Genomic DNA, 19,217 nt, shown 5'->3' with positions numbered 1-19,217 from the left:
GATGCACAAAAACACATTGAATATATTTTTCACAGTTTTGTAAAGTAAATGTTCTATTTCAATTGTTATATCTCTACTGCACTGAAATAGATGACAAGGCGCAATCAAAGGAGAACGGTAATTGAATGTTACGTTGTGATGTCACAACAGCAGCAGGGATCGAGTTGGTACTTTGTTTCTTCCCTAAGCCAATAATACGCAAAATTATGTTGGTGATTTATTGAACTGACATTGGAGACATGATTCAGAAATCGTCTTAATTCAAATGGTGTTAAGCCCCCATCTGTCCACGCTTGCCAATTTTACAGTTGATGTGGGGTCGACAGAAAAAAATCATAGCCCTGTGTCGTGGAAAGAATGATGGAGACAGAGGCTTCAATTTTCGTTTCAGGAATTGGAATTGAAACGATATCGTGGAGAGACTGCAGTAGGCTATATAGCCATCCCACAGTACTCTGAATAATACAGCCGTGTCTAGCCTGAAATACACAAAGAAGTAAACAAACAGCTGGCTGTCCATTGTTTATATTTAACAAACCTTGGAAAGTACGGAAAATGAAATACGTAGTATGTATGTCCTTGCTCTTGGCTGAAAACAACTCCAGTATGCATTTCGTGGTCCTTCGGAAAACCAACTTGTTAAAATAATAAATCCGAGTCCAGCGTACTAAGCAGTATTTTTTTACGTTCACACGCCTTCTGAGTTTTGTTCAAAAGCAGGGTTAAAATATAGCCCTGCATTCCTAGCATGCTTTATCGTGCATTTTCTATAACAGCCACGAATATTAATGTATTATCTAAGCGGACTACTAATCATCACATTATCTTCCCTTCCATACGCTACGATGCGAAATTACAGGGTTTGGGGGGGTGGGGGGGGGTGGGGTGCGCTATTTATTTGGTGTTGCATTATGTTGCGCATTGGACGTAATTGCGCAAAGAATTTTGTGAAAAAGAGACGCAGTTGGTGTGTGTGTGGGAGGGGGAGCGTGGGGGCAGGGGGTATTGTCGAAGCGATTATTGCTCCGTAGGAGGAGGTTTAGAGTTCTTCCTTTCTGATTTTCCACATTAATTACTATAAACCATAACCAGCAATCCGATTACTTGACGTTATATTGCGATAATGTGCATCAGGGATTAAGATTGTTTTGTGCCGAATTATCTTCGTTTGTTCAAAATTTGATTTCTGCGCATTATTTACAGCATTCGTTGGAATCTATGAGAGGAATAAGAAAACACAATTCCCTCTCCAACAAACCGGAACTTTAAAACTCTTTGTTCCAGTATTCTTCTTTGATGGCAATGAGGCAAGTTGGATGAATCGGCTAGAGATTTGCAGACCTACTTTTTTGGCTAACCGGTATCTACGGATATCTGTCATTTGTCAGTTCAAGACATTGTGGTCAAATTCTTGGGGCCAGTTAGGGTCAGCTTATCATGCTGAGCTTTATGTCTTCCCGTTGTGATGGCACTCAGAAACCTACGGTTTATGCAAAAATGTTGGCCGGAAGCTCGCATTCAGCGGGCCTTCGAACCTTGATCGCATAATGACTGTGCAATAGGCGATGTGATAGAAAGACAGACAGGATTTTACTAACACTGGAGATTTGTGTATTCATTTACGGGGTGAGGGCATCGGTAATTAGAACAGCATTTATTGCCCATTTCTAGTTACACTTCAGAAGGTGGTGGTGAGTTGCCTTCTTTAAAAATCTCTTCTGTAAAAGTAGCCATGTAAATGCCTATTGGTGTTCTGGGCTCTGATCTTCCCTTTGCTTGCCAGTTTAACACAAGACACTGCTCCCATGTCCACCTGTCTGTCCTTGGCCTACTGCAATATTCCAGTGAAGTTTAACGCAAACTGGAGGAATAACATATCGTCTTCCGCTTAGGCATGCCTTCCATGCTCAACATCGAATTCAATAACTTCAGATGATTACCTCTGCCCCAACTCGACGTCTTTGCTTTCATCCCATTTCATTTTAACTGCCTTTTGCCATTTATTTCTTCCTTATCTTTATTTATATATATTTACCCTCCCTATCGTATCTCCCTTTCCTTACCATTTCTCCCCGTTTCTGTCCCTTCCCCTCCGCCAACCTCTACATCTGTCACAGTTCACACTCTGATATTAGTGTTCTGCTGTTTGGCCTTTCACACCTTTTTTCTCTCTCTGGGGACTGTAATTTGCATTCTTTCCCTCGGTTTCTGTGGCGATTAGCAACCTGTCCCCTTAGTTTCTGTGGCGATGACACTCCTTTCATTCTCCCACCCCACAGTATAAATACTTCCCACTTTGTGTTCTTTCAGCTTGGACAAAGTATCACCTGGACTCGAATCTTAGCTATATTCTCTCCGTATAGATGCTGCTAGACCTGCTGAGATTTCCGAGCATTTTGTCTTTGGTTCCAGATTCCAGCATCGCAGTAGTTTGCTTTTATCCAGTGCGTTTACTATTGTTTCAAATCAATATGCTTGTATTCATAAGCTCATTTTCTTTTTATTCCAGAGCTTTCAGCATGCAAAACAACGTTGAAGAACTTAGGTGAAGAAGAAACACTCATTTTGAAAATTTTCGCGTGATGACATGATCGAATGTATTTCTGGGACAGAAACAATGTTTTACCAAACGACACTTTTTGTTACTTCATTAAAACTTTGATTGCGGAAAATAGGACAGGCTGTCAGGAGTCTTACTGTGCTTTTGCGTGATTGCAGTATTGCATGGGCCTCATGATTAAATTCAGCTGCATGTTATTCAGTTTGCCAATAACCAGCAACGGTGGTAACTTGCATAATATTAGAGAATGGGCTTTTTAGCGATTGAGGTTGATGTTATTCCTGCAGGAGATTATATAATTGTAATCGAAAAGATAAACATCATATCTTGGCTGATTTCCAAAAAAGATTACGTCTCGCTCTTGTCCACCTACCACAATCGCCCCGCTATTTAAGTTTTGAACCGGGCGATCCCTCGATTAGACCAACACCCCAGTCTGAAATTGAGGCTTTAAGCTGTTTAACTGTTGTACCCTTAACAAATGTTTGTGGGGGCAGCACGGTGGCGCAGTGGTTGGCATTGCTGCATCATGGCGCTGAGGTCCCAGGTTCGATCCCGGCTCTGGGTCATTTCCCGTGTGTAGTTTGCAAATTCTCCCTGTGTTTCCGTGGGTTTCGCCCCGAAACTCAAAGATGTACAGGATAGGTGGATTCGCTGCTGAATTGGAAAGATGAATTGGGTACTCTAATTTTTTTTTTAAGTTTGAGGGTGGGTGGGGTGGGGCGGAGGGATTACTGTGCCATGAGGGAATCGGCAAAAAAATCGGAGCCAGCTCTCGTCCTGCATAACGCACATCGGGTACACCCCTCAGCCCAAGTAATGAATGATATCAAACGGACGTCAGTGGCCGCTTGCCTCATGAAGCGACCGCCTTTGCCCACATTCTCCTCTGAATAACTCACCCAATATTCCTGTCCTGGGACAGTTGTCTGTTCCTGGAATACCGGGAATCATTCAATGGGGACATATTACTTACCAATTCTCAGTCAATTCAACGATGGCCCTCAAATTAGAAGAATATTTCTCCAGCAGATTATTGGGCGAGGCATTCTCCCGAGTGAGAGCGGCGCTCCCGTTCGCAGTACATTAAGTCTGGTCTGAGTGGCCAGACTTAATTCCCCGGCAACAATCCAGATAACGTTAAGGACAATGTTTACGCTAAGCTGAAAGTGATTTACTACTGGTAACGTTTTAAGCAACCCTCACCTAAGCAGACCGCGGGTCGTGTTGTCAGATTTTGGCTGTGCACGCTAAATGTTTCCTGCAAAATAGAGAAGAAAATCAAAGCAATGGAGGAAGGTAAAGACTAAAGAAATAAACATTTCACAGTGGCAATATAATTTAATTTGCTTTTGTTTTTCCCTCTTAAATCGAATTGATTTCACATCACTGCTGTGCCTTGTTGCAGGCGCATGGCACTTGTCCTCTCTTGATTCGGATGACAGCGAGTGGGGTCTCGTGGGTTAACGCTGTAATGTGTTGACCAAGGCATGTATATTAGAATGAAATTCATTCCTGTACTGAATGCGTGATAGTTTGCTATGGATTCGTTCCACAATCTTCCTTACAGAATGGCTGTCATGGAAATTTGAGGTAGAATTGGAATAGAAAATTCCGGTGGCCTCGATGAAAAGGAACACAGGCCATGAGCAGGTTCTGCATTGATAATTATACCTTAACTATCATAATTCATCATGGGTAATCTGCTTATTGAGCTTTGAAATAAGTTAATGAACATCGAGGAAATAGGCAATTCAATCCCCAGGTATATGCGAATTATTCAGTTTACTCCCACTTGGCATTTAAAACTGGGATATTGTTATTACCAATGTTACAAGTGTATGAAATGAAGAGCAATGCAGAATTCTTTCGCAAACATCATTTCAAAGTCCCATCGTGGATTCAACTCTTGTATGCTGTGGAACCAAACAGAATCCGGAAGACCCTGGAGAATTGCATGCTAACGATTCAGGCCAAATGAACATTTCTGCCTCTACTTCAAATGCAAAGGAAGGGGTCGCTGGAACGTATCGTCTAAAAAGCTCTGCTCAACTGTTTATGCACGAATGTCCAAATACTTTTAAACACACGTATTATTTTTAATTAAACGTTCGGTCCAAGTCACGAAATAAGATGACAAAGGAAGGGGAGAAGTGTACAGTGAAGGCCGTGGGTGGTGAGGGGAGAGAGAGTGATAGAACCTAAGGAAAACACAGACCTGGCAAACAGAACTCAACCTTTACGGGATAGATTGCTTGTACCTCACTGCCTGAACCACCGTGGCTCTAAATTCCTGTCAATTCATATGTTTGTCCTGTTTTGGTATGTAAAGTTTGCAATGAAATGTCAAACACGGAACCAAAAGATATTTAGAAATAGCCAAATATCCCAATATCTGTATAGTGTGTCCTTTCATAATTTGAGTGAAAAAATAACATTGTTTGAGGCTGACAGCATGTTTCTAAATACATACAATTTTTTTGCGCTCTATGCTCCATTTAAACGTCAGGTCATCTGGTCAATATGAATGTGCTGATCCTCTCATTTCTCCTATTTCAGAGCTCACTGACAGCTATCAAGACTTGAAAGATTTACGTAAGGAAATAAATATTTATTCAACATACTTTCGCACACATTCATGGCAAGAATGTTACCTGTGACAGACGCAGAGCGCAAAACATCTCGCTTTATAAGCCTGCATGAAAAAGTTCCTGTTATTAATTGCAAATATTACTACGGGTGAAAAGAAACATCAATAATTCTGCAAAACAGGCGGTTCCTTTAGCAAAAACCAATTATTGTTCTTGCCAGATAGATATTTGACGTGCCACCTGTCTGGAAGTGACGAATGCGATATAAAATAGTTACTTTAGAGATATTAGTTACTGTAATGTAGATATAGGCCGGTCTAATTCTGTTAGTTCACAGACAAAGGATTTCAGAATGCCTGGCAAGAAAAGGGGAGGGGTGTCCAGTCTATGATGAGAAAAGGATGCTGGGTAATAGGAGGCCAGAGGAAGAGATGAGAAGTGAGCCAATTAGGATGTATGGCCAGGTCAGGAGGGGTATAGTATGACCGATAGGAATCGTGCATGTGAAACTTGATGCCATTTGAATGTATTGGTAGAAATTTCTTTTTTGTAGAGATTTATTTGTTCCACAGACTCACTCGATTCGGGGACTCGGGAGGCAGCTGGTCTCCTCTGTTTGTGTGAAACGAGTCAGACTTGCAAGTTGTTGCTCGTTTTAGCCTTAGTTTACTTATTCTTATTCTGTCACCTTTGCTCATGCGTCGCCAGGTATCTTTCTGATACCGCCACGTGGTTCAAGTCCAAGTAATGATTAATAATGCAACACACCGCTTAGTAAGAGTTAAATCAACGCTCATTTATTATAGACAGCAATTAAGACTTATACAATAATTCTTATTCTAAACTACTACCTACCACTAAAAAGGTCAATACTTAATTTTGGAAATGGCCCACCAGGTCAGGGAAACGAATGGTCTTTCGAATTGGTTCTGAGCCTGCGGGATTCAAAAGCTGGTACAAATCGATAGTCAGGAGTGCCTATCTGGTAGCGATCGCTGGAGTAAAACGTACGTTCTCTTGTAGAAGGGTCCCGAAGGTTGCGAGCAGGAAAAGAAAGGTCGAGTTGAACTTGGCCCCTATTCGTATAATCCCCACGCGCTTCCCGCCTCTCGGGGCGGACCTTGTACCTGGTTCCAAGTGACTGGACTTGGTCCCAATCACTTGGTTCGATATGCTCCAGTACTGTAGCGATTCCTTGATCGGGGGGTGGTCGTTTACCTTTCTTTGTTTTAGCCCCTGCTGGCGCCGAAAGGTCTGGGTCGGCTTTATGCTGCTAATTTGTAGCAATTATTCCCGGGATGGCTGCTTCATATGCAGATGGCTGGGTTGTTGGGATGTTGATGGCTGCAGGCATCGGTCTGGACAGACTTCCCCAGAGGCGAATACACTGTTTTACCTGCAGCTGTCCGTTTGAGTCCTGTTGGCTAATTTTCCCATCAGCCTCTTCCGGTCGCCATTTTAAATCTGGGTTTGACCATTCTAATCGGGAGTCAGCCATTTTACATGGCTACAAACCCTCCTTGTGATCCTAACACGAAGTGTGAAGGATCACATCAATTTGTTACTTTCCATTCCCTGACCGGGAGGGGGGGCGGGGTGTGCACCTCCTACACGGCTTCTGCTTTGACCATAGCTATGCACAAAATGTTTTTAACTAACAATTCTAAGGGCGCTATGTCAAACAGGGACATGCATTACAAAATAACAAACTTGGAACCTCTAATTTATCCATATTACACTACACTCGCTAAACATTTCATTATCCTATCTTCCTCAATCGTCCAACAAAATCACATCATTCCATAATCTTTCCTGGCTTGGCAGTCAAGCTCAGGATCATACAATGTTTTTCATAAAAAGTTTTGTACATCTCTTTATTTATAGCAGTAATGCAAGTGTATGCACTATATTGTTTTTATTATAGATCGCGGGGGTCGGGGGTCTGGCAGTAAACGAATATAGGGGACCTGATCCTATATGCCGGGGTCCGAGCGTGGTATGCTCTACTTCTCCATTTACGTAGGCGCATAGTCTGCACTACACAGCAGACTATCGCCAACGCTAACAGTGCTTCGATCACGTAGGACAGGGAGTACCAGGTTATGAACCTGGCACACCAGGAAGATGCAGTGTCGCTGGTGACTGGGCTCTGGGAATTGCGGGGCAGTGAAACATTAACGGCTGGGAGGTTTGAAGTCATGGGGTTCGCGGTCACGCACAACCAAATGTCCAAGAGAAAAATGTTGATCACGATGAAGGAGTTCCTCATGGCTGTCCTCTTTCCTTTTCTTTCTTTGAGTTCTCTTTATTTTCTCCGATCCTGGAGCATCTGGAGTTCTGTAAAACAAGCATAGTATCTGTAACTATCTTTGTTTAATATCCGGTATGCTAGGGTGTCTGTCCTTTGGTGCCAATTAGTCCCTTATAATTGGTCACTATGTGTGACTCCCTCAATTTTTTTTTACAAAACAAATTTTAGGACACGGCACACTTTCCAATGACGGACCAGTGCTGATTTACCATCCAAATGTTCCAGGATGTAAATAGCAGATGGCCCGCAACCTAAAGGTTCCCTAAACAAACGAAAACTATTTGAAATGAAAAATGTCAGATGAGGAGCGTATGGGCTGCGACGGGTAAGATTTGGATGGAGACCCCGGGTAGGACGGCTACCAATGCCGGATCTCCCCTACCCGAGCGTGAATGACCAGCGGGGGGGGGGGGGGGGGGGGCTCCTCAGGCAGGGCGGGTCTCACGCCGTTTCTCCACTGCCTGAGCAACCGACAAGAACGGGCAAAAATGTAGTCATTCGGGTGGGGCTGCCATAGTGGTTCTATCCTTCGAACCAGAAAGGCAGTTACGATCGGGCGTCTGATACCCGAACAAGCATCAGCTGAAAAGCTAGTTCCACTGAACAAGCGTGCCGTCTGTTGACCAGGTGTCTGCAGATAAATTAATTCCGCTGAACAAGCGTCTGGCAGCGTTGGGACTCTGAGGGCAAGTGCTCAGACGTTTCAGGTGAATGGGCGTGTGGCAGTGATAAAAAAATTCTCCTGTCGGACAAACAACATTAAACAAACTTACTAACAACATAAAACATTCTGCAGGTTCCATCAGGAAGGACAACACTTTTCCCAAGCGTTTCCTTTAAAACATCATGTGGAGACCTCAGTTCTTGGTTGCGAACAGGGTCGCAAAGGGGTTGGCGGTTTGGGAGTCAGACCCAAGGTCGTCACCTTCTCCCGTGTGCCAAACTCTGGAGTGGATTTGGGCTGAAAGGGCTGCTTGGTGTAAGTTGGGGTTGCTCTCATCGTTGCGGACGAGTCTGTAGGAGTTGTCGCGGTGCCAAAAGTTTGTGTCGAGTTGTGTGGGGAAAAAGTCGGGGTCGGCCGTGTGGTTCGGTGGTCGGTGGTGGGATTTATTTAGAAAAGTTATCAGGAAGGGATCACTTGGGTCGAATTCGGAGTCGCTGGGTGTGGGTCCGGTTGCATTGGGATGGTAGGGAGGCGTGCTGTGGCCATCGTCCGAGTCACTGTCGCTTTTTCTGCTGCTGCAGTCTGTGGGCGTTCCGGGGCGGAGTGTATATTGCGAGGCTGGAGTCGAGGTCGAGTCCATGGCTGGGTGGACGTGGTAGGGGTTGGTCGGGTTACGTTGGCTGTGGGCGGGGTGTGGTCTGCTGCGTCAAACATGACGTGGTGTGCGTGGTTCGACTGTGGTCCATCAGCCTTTAACTGGTTTATATGAAACCACGCAGTCTTACCATTCGGGTACTTTATTTTGTAAACGGATGGGCTTACTTTATCCGCAATGGAATACGGACCCGAGTATTTTGGTGACAGGAATGTGCTGGGGTTATATACGGACAGCATCACTTGCTGTCCGATATCGTACTCCGTTGCATACACTGCCTTATCGAAACAAGCCTTGCTCTGTTTCTTTTTGGTGCCGAATTTTACTGCGGCTGGCAACTGAGCCGTTTATACATATGCAACCTATTGCTCCACGGCTTTCTCGTGGGTGAGGGCCGTTACTTCAGGGCTGGTCAGGTCTAAACCTAACAAATATTCTGTCCCTTTCATGGGGCGTCCGGTCATGAGAGTGTGTGGGGTGTAACCTATGGAGGTGGAAACAGTGTTACGCAAAAACATCAGTGCAAAAGGGAGGACTGAGTCCCAAGTTGTGTTGTTCTGCTGGACCATTTTTCTGAGGGTGGTTTTTAGGGTCCGATTCAAGTGCTCCACGATTCCACTCGACTGTGGGTGGTACGCAATGTGGATTTTTTGGGTGATGCCAAATATCGTGAGGACGTTCTGCATGACGCGTCCCGTAAAATGAGAATCTTTGTCTGATTCAATGCTGCGGGGGAGTCCCTATCTTGTAAAGATGTGGTGGGTTAGGATCTTGGCTGTGGTTTTCGCGGTGTTGGTGCGGGCTGGAAATGCTTCCACCCATTTGTAAAGGTGTCTCTGACCACCAGTACATATTTATAGCCATTCCTGCAAGGGGGCAATGGATCTATAAAATCAATCTGGAGGTTAGTCCAGGGGCCGGTAACGGGTCGGGTGTAGCTGAGTTGGGCCTTTTTGGCATATCTGTCGGGGTTATTCTGCGCACAGATAAGGCAATTCTCAATGTAATGCCTTACATCTTCCTTGAGACTTGGCCACCAACAAAGCTGTTTGAGGTGGGCTGCAGTGGGATCGATTCCCTGGTGTCCATCACCATCATGGAACAAACAAATCAATTGTTCCTGTCCTGTTCAGGAACTACATAAAGAGGGTCCTTTAACACCACACCGGCATGTGTGGTCAGTGTATTTCTGAACCTCTCGTAGGAGACTGGTAACTTTCCTTTCACAATCTCCGGCAGATTGCTGTCCTGCTTCTGGGCCTCTTCTAGATCCTCTATTCTAGTCTGTGTGACCTGAACTGCACTCACTGGCGCGCTTTCGGGGGTGTTTCCAAAGATACCCATGTCTGGAACCTGCCAGTGCGTCGGCGTTTACATTTCCAGGAGGAACGATGGTAGCTTCGGACTTTTATGATCCCAAAAGTCCTGTTCTGGGCATTCTCTAAAATATGGAGGAGTAATGGGGCTGAGGGGAGGGGTTTCCCATCTGCGGAAACAAATCCTCTTGCTTCGCACAGGGGCAGAAATTTCGTAATGCTGTTACAGACATAGAGGCTGTCCGAGTATATGTCTGCCGGGCTATGGAAGGCATCTGGGAGTTCAACGATGTGTGCGACGGCCGCAAGCTCTGCTGCCTGCGAGCCTAAGTGTCCGGGTAGTTTTAACGCAATTTCTCGAGGGCGCGTCCCTGCTCAACCTGTTATGCATTGCCCATCTAAGACTGTGGAAGGTCCATCCACATAAATCTTAGTGAATTCACACGTGTCCTTGTGCGGGGGGGGGGGGGGGGGGGAGGGGGGCCTCTGAGATGAATTTCCTATCTTTCGGGGGGGGGGGGGGGGGAAGGGTCCATCTAGCTGCACGTATTTGCCTGACGGTACCGTCCTTGAGTCGTCCGTCCAGTAAAAGTTGGGTGGGGGTGTGTTCGGTCAGAATGGTGATGGGGTTCAGTCCGGTAATATAGCAAAGATACTGGACTTCCCATAAAACTGCGTGAAGGTGCCTCTCACAAGCTGAAAATCCCTGCTCCACAGCATCTAAATGTCGGGAGGCGTAAGCTACGGGTCTTAACTGGTCATGCCGTTCCTGGAAGAGCACGGCTGAAAGGGTGCGGTCTGTGGTCGCTACCTCTATTGCATAAGGGGAAAGCGGGTCTGGAACGTGTAGTGCGGGGGCGGCTATGAGTGCCTGTTTTAAAGAGTCCACAGCATCCGTATGCTGCGGAAGCCATTCATAGGGGGCTCCTTTATTTAGGAGGTCTGAGAGGGGCGCTGACCTGCTGGCGAAACCGTCAATGTGGTTGCGGCAGTAGCCAACCAGTCCTTAAAACGACCGGAGGGCTGAAGCGTTCTGGGGAAGGGGCAATTTAGCGATCGGGTCAATTCTTTTATGCTCGATCTCGCTTTTACCATGCGTGATTATTGTTCCCAAGTATGCCACTTTTTCTTCCAAAATTTGGGCCTTTTTGGGGTTGACTTTACAACCAATGGAATGTAACAATTCCAGGAGTTCGGACAGAAGCTCAATGTGCTCTTCCTTAGTGTCTGACTGCAGTAGTATATCATCTACATACTGTACCAGACATTCGGGGCGAGAAAATTTCGCTAGTCCATTTGCCAGCTGTCGGTGGAAAATGGAGGGAGAGTTGTGGCAGGCATGTCCATGCGTACTGCTGCGCTTTAAAGGTGAAGGCAAATTTGTACTCGCACGCCTTTGCCAATGGAATGGACCAGATTCCATTACTGATGTCCAAAACCGTGAAGTAGCGGGAATTGAGTCCCTGCTTGAGCATGGTCTCGGGACTTGTTGCTCCGGTGGGGGCTGCTGCGGGGGTAACTTTATTGCATTCCCGATAATCAATGGTCAGGCGCCATGATCCGTCGGGCTTTCTTACTGGCCAAATCGGGGCATTATTAGTTGAGGCTACTGATCTTAGTACGCCCTGCTCTAATAAGGTCTCTCACTTTGATGATTTCTCCCTCTGCTTCGAGGGGGAATCTGGACTGTTTTGGGGGTCTAGGGTCAGCTCCTGTTACTTGTACTGAGCCCTTCATCCGTCCACAGTCGTGCTTGTGGGTCGGGAATGCTGCCCTGTTCTTTTGCAGGACTGCCCTAACCAGCTTGTCCGTGCGAAGCGTGGTCGGGTTGAACCAAAATTCGCCTACTGCGTTTATTTTGTTCATGTCGTGTCCTATGTTGAGCGTTGCGGGGGCACTAGCGGATTTCGCCATCTTCCAGACACACTGGTTGACTGGATCGAAGGATAGGTGGTGGGAATTCATAAAGTCGATTCGCAGAATGTGTCCTGCTGCGTTGGGCAGGTCTACTAAAACTACGGGGTGTTTGGTGGTGATGGTACCTATTTGAATGGGTACAGGGGCTGTGATGTGTCCCTGCTGTGAGTGGCCTGTAAAGCCACTGAGGGTGATAGTGGCTGTAGTGGGCCACGTGTCTTTTTGAAATAGGGTGGAGGAATTTATGGTGGTGCGGGACCCTCCTGTGTCCCAAATAAATTCGATAGGCTGTCCCCGAATTTTCGCTGCGACTACGGGTCGTCCTGACCTATCCCAAAGGGTGTCGCAGACCCAACTGGTGGAGCCCGTACACCGTCAGTCCGTTCCGGACCCAGGCAGGGTTGTGAGGTGTTGCTTTTACTGCCTGCATGTCTGTGGCGGCTTGCTTTTCTTCAGTCGTTTTATCTGTGGGTTGACTCTGGACAGACTGCTCCCAAACGCGGGACAATATTTTAACTACCCACTTCTCGTTATGGGCCTCCTCTGAGGGAGCGTAACTCGACAGGCATTCTGCCCTGCATCTGTGACATGGGAGATAAGGGTGCGGGTCCATTTGGCCATATTGTCTGGGGACATATGGGCACGGTCTACGTCTCCAAAAACGGCTGCGAAGTGAATCCACAGGCGCCCTGCGAACGCTGTGGGGTGCTCAGACTTCTTCTGCCTACACTTATTGAGGCCATCTACAGGGTCACCCCGTTATACCCTATCACATACAGGATCGCGGCATGCATTTCTGCAAGGCGCCTCCTCCTACGATCTGTGGGTCGGGAAGGGCTGCTACTACCGATGGATCGAAACTTAAAACCATGAGCTTTACATGCTCTCTCTCATCCAGGCCGTACATCTTCGCCTGATGTTTGACGGTGGCAAACAAATAATGGGGGTCTGCGGATAGACAAATTAATCCGAGAGCTGTTGCAACAGGGTATTTTGGTCCTTTGCTAATCAGAATGTAACACCCCCATACTTGCTGTGCTTAAAGCAGCCAAACCAGACCAGTACCGATTAGTACAGGATTCACGTTCAATCAATGCCATTGCGCAGCCGTTACATGCTCACGTCCCTAACCCTGCCCACATACTGGCTCAAACTCCAGCTCAAGCCCGGGTCTTCGCCATAATAGACCTTCAGCATGCCGTCTTTGCCCTCCCACTTGCATCTGAAAGCCAATATTTGTTTGCCTTCACTTACAATGGACAGCAGTATATCTGGACCCGACTGCCACAGGGGTTCGTCAACTCACCGACGCTCTTCTCCAGATGTCTGCAGACCCAACTCCAGACTTTGACATTGGAGCATGGTTCCACTCTAGTGCAGTGTGTAGATGACATATTGACAGCGAGTCCTGACGAGCCCAGTAACAGGGATGATGTGATCCAGCTATTAAACCACCAATCCTCGTTGGGATATGTTGTTTCACAATCAAAGGTCTTGGTGGCTCGGACAAAGGTCAAGTTCTTAGGAGTTTTACTTACAGCCACAGAAAGAAGTCTTGAACCCAGTAGGATTGAACCAATATGCCAATTCCCCGCCCCTACCATAGCCAGGGTGGTCCGTCATTGGCTGGGTGTGGGGAATTATTGTCAGCAGTGGATACCAAACATCGCAGTCTGTACAAAGCTGCTGACACCTTACACTAGTAAAGGGGGGAATTTTACTCTCACCACCGAGGCACTCGAAGCCTTCCGTTGCCTGAAGCAGGCCTTGTTACAAGCACCGGCCCTCGGGAGGCCCTTGTACGACCGACCGTTCCAGATATACTGTACTGTTCTGGAAGGATGGTCAACAGCGGTACTCACCCAGCAACATGGACACAAGCATATTACTCTTCCAAACTCGACCCAGTGGCGTTGGGCCACCCTGTTTGCACCCAGATCTTGGCAGCGGTATACAATAGTTTGCAGGCTGCTGCCAATATAACTCTCCAACATGATATTACGGTATAGAGCTCCCACTCGGTAATCGCACTATTGGGGCAACTGCAGACTCAGCATCTCACCGCAGCTCGTCAGAATAGGTATGAAATATACCTTTTGAACAATCCACGTCTTACATTTAAATACAGTACCACTATCAATCCAGCCTGTTTTCTTAGCGGTCCCACTGTCCATGAGGACGCACCTGGCAGCGACTGTTTAGCCTTGATTCGGGAAACTACCACAATAAAGGACGATATGAGGGAGATTCCGTTAGAACAACCTGATATGATTATGTATGTTGATGGCAGTGCATTACTGAGCCGCACTCTCCGGAGACTGTCCGGTTACGCAATCGTAGATCAGGATGGTCTGATCCTAGAAGCGGCAGCTTTCCAGACCCCTTAATCAGCCCAGCAAGCCGAGCATGTTGCCCTTACCCGTGCATGTATACTTGGGGTAGATCGACGGGTAAATATTTACACTGACTCCCGATACGCTTTCGGGGTAGTTCATGACTTCGGACAGCCCTGGAAGGATAGGGGATTCCTTACCTCGGCAGGCATTGAAATATCCCACCAGGGTTTAGTCAATGACTTACTACAGGCCCTCCTTATGCCCGCGCAGATTTCCGTCATTAAATGCACTGCCCATACAAACGGTAAGACCCCAGTTGTCGTTGGTAATGAACGAGCAGATTGTGCAGCGCGCACAGCCGCGCAAATTCAGCAAGTGATGGTGCCTAAAATGTTAAGTCAGACTAAACGACCTACTATAAATATGTCTGCTTCTGACAAGCCAATGCCAACCATCCAATACGTCATAAGGTTACAGGAGGACGCTCCTGAGAGTGATAGACAAATGTGGAAACGGTTAGGTTGTACATATGATCCTGTTTCCTCTTTATGGACTACGCCAGCACATCAGACTTGTATGTCTGATGTACTGGCTTTCTGGGTCGTTGAATGTGTACACTTTGCAACTCATTGTGGGGCTCGGGGGACTAGTGATTTGTTGCTGGACACTTGGTGGCACCCTAAAATGCAGGGGTTGGCCCAGAGCATCAGGAATCGATGTTTAATCTGTCAGCAATATAACACCGGCAAAGGTATCCCTTGTGGTATGGGGCAAACCCCGTTGCCCAGTGGTGCCTTTGAAACGCTCCAAATGGATTACATTGAGTTGGAAAGGTGTCAATATTGTAAATATGTTTTGGTCATTGCGTATGTATTTAGCAGATGGGTTGAGGCGTATCCGACTATCGATAATAAAGCTGCTAATGTGGTTAAAGTTCTGATGCGGGAAATCATTCCCCGGTACGGTATACCAGCTCAGTTAAGTTCTGATAACGGGCCTCATTTTATTGGACAGATTAACAAGGAGTTCTGCTCCCAGTTGGGCATACGCCAGCAGTCACACTGTGCATACAGACCGCAGGCGGCCGGGTTGGTTGAGAGACACAATCAGACCCTCAAAACTAAATTGGCTAAATTAAGAGCAGACACGTGGCTGACGTGACTGAAGTTGCTCCCCGTTGCCCTCTTGCAGCTTCGAGTTACACCTGCGGGACCGGCCCGGCTCACTCCTGCCGAGATTCTTTATAGCAGGTCTCTTAGAACTCACTGGAGCCTACATCTTCCCAGACTGATTCAGTTTCACCATATGACTGAAGAGATGACCACCTATGTTCTAGCCCTCACTCAGGTCCTCAATGTGCTCCATGGCCAGGTCTGCGCGGCTCACCAGCCATCACTCCCATTACCTAGCTCACTTTCAGTGCAGACCGGTAGTTATGTCATGGTCAAAAATTGGACTCGGAAAGGGTCGGAGCCGCGATGGGAGGGGCCCTTCCATGTACTCCTTACCACCCCCACGACAGTTAAAGTGGAGGGGCGGAGTGCTTGGGTCCACCTCCACAACTGTAAATTGGGTCCACCTCCAGCACTGTAAATTGGGTCCACCTCTTCCACTGTAAAAAGGACGGTTACTAACCTGCCTCCCTTCCACAGTGCTATTTTGCAGATGTGGAGCATGATGGGGTGGTTACGCACTGCCTGTGTGATCTTCGGCCTCGCCTCGCTTGGAGTGCCATCGGCGACGGACATGGAAAAGGGAAATATTATCTACATTTGTAGCCCCAACCAAACTACAAGGCCATTTCGTTTATGCAGAGGTGATGGTCTTCGCTGCCCCCATATACGAGGACATGGTATCGACTCATGGACGGTCATCAAATTAACGGACAATGCAGGACTCATAGAACATAGAACAATACAGCGCAGTACAGGCCCTTCGGCCCACGATGTTGCACCGAAACAAAAGCCATCTAACCTACACTATGCCATTATCATCCATATGTTTATCCAATAAACTTTTAAATGCCCTCAATGTTGGTGAGTTCACTACTGTAGCAGGTAGGGCATTCCATGGCCTCACTACTCTTTGCGTAAAGAACCTACCTCTGACCTCTGTCCTATATATATTACCCCTCAGTTTAAAGCTATGTCCCCTCGTGCCAGCCATTTCCATCCGCGGGAGAAGGCTCTCATGTCCACCCTATCTAACCCCCTGATCATTTTGTATGCCTCTATTAAGTCTCCTCTTAACCTTCTTCTCTCCAACGAAAACAACCTCAAGTCCATCAGCCTTTCCTCATAAGATTTTCCCTCCATACCAGGCAACATCCTGGTAAATCTCCTCTGCACCCGCTCCAAAGCCTCCACGTCCTTCCTATAATGCGGTGACCAGAACTGTACGCAATACTCCAAATGCGGCCGAACCAGAGTTCTGTACAGCTGCAACATGACCTCCCGATTCCGGAACTCAATCCCTCTACCAATAAAGGCCAACACTCCAGAGGCCTTCTTCACAACCCTATCAACCTGTGTGGCAACTTTCAGGGATCTATGTACATGGACACCTAGATCCCTCTGCTCATCCACACTTACAAGAACTTTACCATTCGCCAAATATTCCGCATTCCTGTTATTTCTTCCAAAGTGAACCACCTCACACTTCTCTACATTAAACTCCATTTGCCACCTCTCAGCCCAGCTCTGTAGCTTATCTATATCCCTCTGTAACCTGCTACATCCTTCCACACTATTGACAACACCACCGACTTTAGTATCGTCTGCAAATTTACTCACCCACCCTTCTGCGCCTTCCTCTCGGTCATTGATAAAAATGACAAACAGCAACGACCCCAGAACAGATCCTTGTGGTACTCCACTTGTGACTGTACTGATTCTGAACATTTCCCATCAACCACCACCCTCTGTCTTCTTTCAGCTAGCCAATTTCTGATCCACATTTCTAAATCACCCTCAATCCCCAGCCTCCGTATTTTCTGCAATAGCCTACCGTGGGGAACCTTATCAGACGCTTTGCTGAAATCCATATACACCACATCAACTGCTCTACCCTCATCTACCTGTTCAGTCACCTTCTCAAAGAACTCAATAAGGTTTGTGAGGCATGACCTACCCTTCACAAAGCCATGCTGACTATCCCTGATCATATTATTCCTATCTAGATGATTATAAATCTTGTCTCTTATAATCCCCTCCAAGACTTTACCCACTACAGACGTGAGGCTCACTGGTCTATAGTTGCCGGGGTTGTCTCTGCTCCCCTTTTTGAACAAAGGGAACACATTCGCTGTCCTCCAGTCCTCTGGCACTATTCCTGTAGCCAATGATGACATAAAAATCAAAGCCAAAGGTCCAGCAATCTCTTCCCTGGCCTCCCATAGAATCCTAGGATAAATCCCATCAGGTCCCGGGGACTTATCTATTTTCAGCCTGTCCAGAATTGCCAACACCTCTTCCCTACGCACCTCAATGCCCTCTATTCTATGAGCCTGCGGCTCAGCATTCTCCTCCACAACATTATCTTTTTCCTGAGTGAATACTGACGAAAAATATTCATTTAGTATCTCGCCTATCTCTTCAGCCTCCACACACAATTTCCCATCCCTGTCATTGACTGGTCCTACTCTTTCCCTAGTCATTCGCTTATTCCTGACATACCTATAGAAAGCTTTTGGGTTTTCCTTGATCCTTCCTGCCAAATACTTCTCATGTCCCCTCCTTGCTCGTCTTAGCTCTCTGTTTAGATCCTTCCTCGCTACCTTGTAACTATCCATCGCCCCAACTGAAACTTCACACCTCATCTTCACATAGGCCTGCTTCTTCCTCTTAACAAGAGATTCCACTTCCTTGGTAAACCACGGTTCCCTCGCTCGACGCCTTCCTCCCTGCCTGACCGGTACATACTTATCAAGAACACGCAGTAGCTGATCCTTGAACAAGCCCCACTTATCCAGTGTGCCCAACACTTGCAGCCTACTTCTCCACCTTATCCCCCCCCCCCCCACTCAAGTCACGTCTAATGGCATCATAATTGCCCTTCCCCCAGCTATAACTCTTGCCCTGCGGTGTATACTTATCCCTTTCCATCATTAACGTAAACGTCACCGAATTGTGGTCACTGTCCCCAAAGTGCTCTCCCACCTCCAAATCCAACACCTGGCCTGGTTCATTACCCAATACCAAATCCAACGTGGATCGCCTCTTGTTGGCCTGTCAACATATTGTTTCAGGAAACCCTCCTACACACACTGTACAAAAAACGACCCATCTATTGTACTCGAACTATATCTTTTACAGTCAATATTTGGAAAGTTAAAGTCTCCCATAATAACTACCCTGTTACTTTCGCTCTTATCCAGAATCATCTTCGCCATCATTTCCTCTACATCCCTAGAACTATTAGGAGGCCTATAAAAAACTCCCAACAGGGTGACCTCTCCTGTCATGTTTCTAACTTCAGCCCATACTACCTCGACTCATGAAGCAATTGCACTGGTCCCGGCGATGGGAAGGGAACATTACATGGACATTACCTTGTTTTTGGAGTACATGTAAATTTGAATTTGTATGAGTTAAGATTGGTGCGATAAAGGTAAAATCAGACCATCAGGAGAGAGTAGGAAGAGGTTGTGGAAGAGAGAGGGGGACTAGCGAGAGGACGGGGCGTGTAAGGAGGGGAGTACAACTAGAACGTAGGTTATCACGAGATACACTTAATTCATTTAGAGGCCAAACTGAGGAAAACCCGAGTAGTATGAATCTTTTCTACCAGATTTACCACCGCTTGTATGGCCAGGGACGGGTTGTCTGCTACCCGAACCCCGCAGCGGTGTCTAGGTTATTTTCTGTTT

This window comes from Scyliorhinus torazame, chromosome 12 (assembly GCF_047496885.1).
Source record: "Scyliorhinus torazame isolate Kashiwa2021f chromosome 12, sScyTor2.1, whole genome shotgun sequence".
In the NCBI taxonomy this organism is placed as follows: domain Eukaryota; kingdom Metazoa; phylum Chordata; class Chondrichthyes; order Carcharhiniformes; family Scyliorhinidae; genus Scyliorhinus; species Scyliorhinus torazame.
The sequence above is the reverse complement of the archived record's forward strand: the minus strand, read 5'-3'. Positions refer to the sequence as shown.